The following is a 6,000-nucleotide window of genomic DNA, read 5'->3' as shown; positions in this document are numbered from 1 at the left end:
GGTCGTGAAACATATGACAACATGGATGAACCTTGAAGACATAATGCTGAGTGAAATAAGCCAGGCACAAAAGGAGACATATCGTATATTACCGCAAATGTGAACCCCACAAAAAATGTAAAATAAGTGTCTTATAATGTAGAATATAGGGGACCTAAAGAAAGACATAAGCTAGTGAAGGGGGAATGATAATCTAATATGTACAGATATGATATTGAGGGTGAACTTAATGTATGGGAATGGTCAGGTGTGACTGTGGCGTGTTAATGGGATTCTAATTATCAGTGATGCATTGAATGTGAACAGGTTCGTAAATGGTTGTTTAAAGATGGTAACGCACAGAGCACCACAAACCTAAATAAATATTAGCATGATATAAGGTATAACATTGGTACAGAGGGTTAACAACAGAGTGGTATATGGAAAAACTACCCATTACATATTATCAACTATATTTAATAGGAATATCTTACCAACCCTACACTAATACTAGGGGTGAGTAATTAGCAGCTGATAAGATCTCTGGGATGTATTATATTACGATAACTGTTAAAGTTGAGAGTGATGATTGTACAACTAAGTGAAGATAATGTAAGAAACTGAACATTTATTTTGGGATAGAATATATATTAAGTCAAGTTAGGACCCCGCTACTTAATAAATCAAGCGCTTGACTTGAGACTTGCTCTTGTGAAATTTAGGGTTGTGAACAGGAGGCTAAGCCCTCCTGTAATTATGCTTAAGAGGCACCTCCAGGCAACCTCTTTGTTGGTCAATTGTGGCCTTTCTCTCTCTAAGCCCAACTTAGCAAATAAATTCATTAACCTCCTCACCATGAGGGACATGACTCCCAGGGGAATGAATCTCCCTGGCAATGTGGGACATGACTCCCAGGAATGAGCCTGGCCTTGGCAGTGAGTGATTGAAAATGCCTACTTGACCAAAAGGGGGAAAAAAGAAAGGCAACAAGCTGAGGTCACAGTGGCTGAGAGATCCCAAATAGAGTCGAGAGGCTATCCTGGAGGTTTCTCTTATCCAAGCTCCAGCTAGACATCCCAAATGGCCACAGTATGCCATGCCCTTACCAAAAGTAGTCCCCAAATACCTAGGTCCCTACCTGAGATTCTATAAAAGATTCATTCACTAAGTTTTATCTTTCAAAAACTTAAATCCACCAGAGTGTTCCTATGGCAGACAAGTCCTAAAACCCAGAGGCAACAGCCTCTTTAAGAACAAGAATCAGATGCAGTCCCCTTCTCCATATTGTCAACACCCCCTTTCAATATGAACAAGTTAAGATGCTCACTGCCTAGACACCCCTGAAGATGGAGAAAGAGATTAAGTGAGAGGAAGGGGTAGTAACAGACAAGATAAGATTTAACAAAGTTCTATCAATACTGAAACTTTATATAAATATATATACACATATTTTTAGATGCTGGGGTGTTGGAATAGCTGGAAGGAGGTAAATGACATGGTGGAACTGTACCCTATAACATCCTTTGAAATGTGCTCTACAGCTACTCATTGAATTGTGCTTTGAAAGTCTTCATCTTTCTGTATATACCCTATATTGCATAATAAGGAAAGAACTAAACTGTGGAAGTATAACCCCATAACAATTTTTGAAATTACCTATATAACTGCTCATTGAGCTGCACATTGAGAGTTGACACTTTTTTGTATGTATGCTATATTTTACAATAATGGAAATAGCTGAAGTTGTGGAACTGTGACCCCTGACATTCTTTGAAATTTGTTTTCTAACTGCTTGTTAAATCATATTCTTGAAAGTTATCACTGTTATGTATATATGTTAAAATTCACAATAAAAATGCATTAAAAAAAGATTAGCAGGTTTTAGGATAATGAGCACATTGGCCCCAGAGGTTGTTGGGATGGGGTGGGGATAGGGAATAGACAGCTAAGGCTTAAAATGTGCGGAGTTTCCATTCAGGGTGATGGAAATGTTTGGTAATGGATGGTGGTGAATGTAATTAACAGCACTGAAATACATATCTGAATGTGGTTAAAAGGGGGAAATGTTAGGTTGTATATACGGTCATAGAATAAAAATTTTTAAAACTGACCATTTTCAACTGTAAGAAACTGACCAATAATGGAAATAGCTGAAGTTGTGGAACTGTGATCCGTGACATTCTTTGAAATTTGCTAACTACTTGTTCAATCGTACTTTGAAAGATATCACTGTTATGTACATATGTTAAAGTTCACAATAAGAAATGCATTAAAAATGTCACATTTTGTATTTGTAAAAGGTACAGTATCTGAATGTTTGGGATGTATGAATACACTGAAACTAAACTTTGGTCAACAGGCATTGCATGATTGTTGGGAATTTTAAGTTAGAAACATAAATTTTGTCATGTTAATTATGAATATTGAATGATGAAAGATACTGGGCTATTCTCAATCAAAGAAAGTCATGAGGTTTTCATGGTTGGTGTCTTAAATTCTTGTGTGAAAAAGAAAAGGTGGTCTCAAGGTGATTGTCACTTAATAGTTCATAAACAGAGGGTGAAGTTTTAGTTTTTTCTTAAAGTCATGTAGAACCTGAATATCAATTGATATTTAAGAACATAATAGCATAAAAATGCAGCTCCCTTCCCCTTGGTAGCACTTTCTTTTCATCCTTTGTTTCATGCGTTTCTTTACGCATTTAAAGCTATTTAAAGCTTTTGAGATTCATTCATAGTTGACGTACATGGGTAACATTGCTATAAATGGCAATCAAGACGAGAATATTCCCTCTTGTCAAATCCACAGAGAAAAGCTAAATCACTCTGACAGCATAAGAAAGACCAGCTGTAAATTTTATATTTGCCGAAATGGTAGCAGAAAAGCAAATAAAAGGGAAAAGGCCCAGTTTCCATTCCCTTGAAACAAATCTACTGAATGTTTACTATTTATGATGAAACTTAGAGACAGATAAAATTCTCTATTCCTAGACTACCATTTGCTTTTTCCTTACCAAGAAAACTCCACCTTTTAAATAAAAGTTTTTTGTCATGTAGAAGTTATTCTGCACTTGACCAGATTTTCTCAGAGGTGGCTAATATCCAAAGAGTAACAATTCTCTGCAAAGTCACTGCCTCTGTTCATACAAAGATGATTGAAACCCAATCCCTGCTTTCATGAAACTTCCATCCTCTTGGCAAAGACAATTTTTATAAAGAAATCACCACCAGATAGGGGAAAGTATGGGAAGTGCCAACAGAATGGTACATACACGTTGCTGAGCCAAATGTTAAAAGAAGAGCATCATTCAATAGGAAGAAGGTGCTACTAAGTTTCTTAATTTCGGCATGTCCTGTTGAAAATGGTGCAGATGCCAGATTGAATGCTTGATTTCTGAAATCCTCAAATTCACTGTTTTCCTATGGTACCTGCATCGCTAGGCTGAGGACAAAATATTTGCTGGCAGTAAATTCCAGCGTCTCACGTCAACACAGATTCCTATAAATGCCAAGCTCTAATGGTATGAAAGAAGGGACAGTGATGTGGGCATCTTTTTTTCTCCTTTCTCATGCTTCGTTAGTTTACTATGCTTTTCCCCTCCTTCATATATGGGCAGAGAGGTTAGACAAAATTTTCAGGGCTTTCATAAAGTTTTCTTAGAAAGTATTTTACAGTTCCAAAAAAAAAACTCTTATTTAATCACTTAAGTTATCTTCTTTGCCCACTATGCTCTGGCCCATGGCTACCTCCTTTTTCAATGTCAGTTCCTTAAAGAGAAGTTGCTTTCCAATGAACACATTATCTTAATTATACTTTATTATTTATCCTAGAATTCTATCTTGTTCCTTTTTAACACACGTCACTTCTAACCATTGTGCATTATCTGGCTCCATCACTAATATGTATGTGGTATGAAAACACGATTATGCTTATATTTAATCACTCCATACCCTGTATGTAGCCTAAATGCTTAGAATGTAGGATTTATGCAATGAATTTGTTGAATGTGTGAACACTTTCAGTAAAGACTGAGTTATATGATTTATTAAAGGAATATTTCATTATTGTCTCATGAAGTATAACAGAGGGATAGAATGAGGAATACTTACAATGTCCACTAAATCACTGTAGAAAGTGATAAAATAATGTTACAGACATATGGAAATTCATGAAAGAAAAAAATTGCCTCCTGTTGGAAGGGTAAATAAGTAATGAATCTCTAAATTATAAGAAACTTGGAATAATTTGATTGAGACTTTGAAATATAGATGGGGATTTGGTCCTGAACTTGGATAAGGACTTCTTGAAGAGAAAATTTGGGGAGATGTGAGTGAAAGGCTGGGAGAATGGTGCAGTCTTCATTACAAATAGAAAAAGAAAACAGAGGGCATAACTGGTAGGAAATAAAAACATTTTCTTAGTATGAATTTTAGCAGTGAGGCTGGTAGGTATCTGCATGGAGATAACTAACAAGTAGTTGAAAATATGATACTAGAGTTTGACAGAGAGTGCAACTCTGGAGATCTGGATTTAGGGGTCTTCTGAAATGTGATCAAGTTATGTGATTGGATGAGGTCATTCAGAGAGAGGAGTAGGCATGAGGAGGTCGAGAAAAGAAACTTGGGGAGTTACTATAGTTAGAATATGGAGGAGATAGCCCCTTAGTAATAAGAGAATGGATATATGTCATTAGAAAATCCATTGTAATTTGGGGAGGTTGATGACCAAAAATATATCGGAGAAGATTCAGTAAAGTAGGAGAAGGAGGAACTATACTAACAGGGCTAGAGAAGTGAATACCCACTCTCGGTAATAAATTGGAGAGTGAGCTCTGCTTCCAAGTAGGTCCTCAAAGCAGGAAAACAGAGCAGGTTATCCAAGGGGGTTTGTGTGTGTGTGTGTGTATGCGCGCGCGCACACATTTTTATATGACATCCTTGAACTTGTGGTAAGGTTGCATGACTAGAAATCTGGAGAGGAAGAAGTCTATAATGCAAAATAAAGAAGGGGTCATTCAGAAAGTAAGGTTCTAGAAGATGTGGACAGAAATGAGATTGATTATTGTTCTGGTTTGCTAATGCTGCCTTTTCACAAAACACGAGAAATGGATTGGCTTTTATAAAGGGGATTTATTTGGTTACAAAGTTACAATCTTAAGGCTATAAAGTGTCCAAAGTAAGTTATCAACAATTGGGTAACTTCACTGTAGGATGGCCAATGGCGTACAGAAAACCTGTGTTAGGTGGGAAGGCACTTGGCTGGTGACTGCTCCACAGTTCTCATTTCAGAATGGCTTTCTCCCAGGAGGTTCCTCTCCAGCTGCAGCTCCTCAAAAATGTCACTCTTAGTTGCTCTTGGGGCGTTTGTCCACTCTTAGCTTCTCCAGAGCAAAAGTCTTCTTTCAAGGCCATCTCCAAAATGTGTCTGTTAGCTGCAGCTCCTCTCTCAGCTCCTGTGCATTCTTCAAAGTGTCCCTCTTGGCTGTAGCAAGCTTGCTCCTTCTGTCTGAGCTTATACAGTGCTCTAGTAAACTAATCAAGGCGCAAACTGAGTGGGCAGGGCCACACCTCCATGGAAATTATCTAATCAGAGTTATCACCTACAGTTGGGTGGGTCACATCTCCATGGAACCTCTCAAAGAATTCCAATCTAATCAACACTAATACATCTTGCCCACACAATATTGTGTCAAAGATAATGGCATTTTGGGGGACATAATACATTCAAACTGGCACGATTACTAATAGGAACGGTTTTTCTCCAAGAGAAATAGTAGAATTATATTGTTGAGGTTGGAAAAAAAAAGGAATGATGGTTGGGGAGAATTCCAAATATTTTTGAAATAATAAAAGAGAACTGAAAAGCATGTGTAGGGGGCCCTTTATGTTCTTATTAAGAGAAGTAGGTGACGGTAACCAGTAGAAAGTAAACTATGTAACAATATGTTTTGGGGTCAAAGAATAGAATAGAATTGGATAAGTTACTATCTATAATGTTCTTGAGCATGACATAGACTCTCAT

This window comes from Choloepus didactylus, chromosome X (genome assembly GCF_015220235.1).
Source record: "Choloepus didactylus isolate mChoDid1 chromosome X, mChoDid1.pri, whole genome shotgun sequence".
In the NCBI taxonomy this organism is placed as follows: domain Eukaryota; kingdom Metazoa; phylum Chordata; class Mammalia; order Pilosa; family Megalonychidae; genus Choloepus; species Choloepus didactylus.
This window is presented reverse-complemented; position numbering follows the sequence as displayed.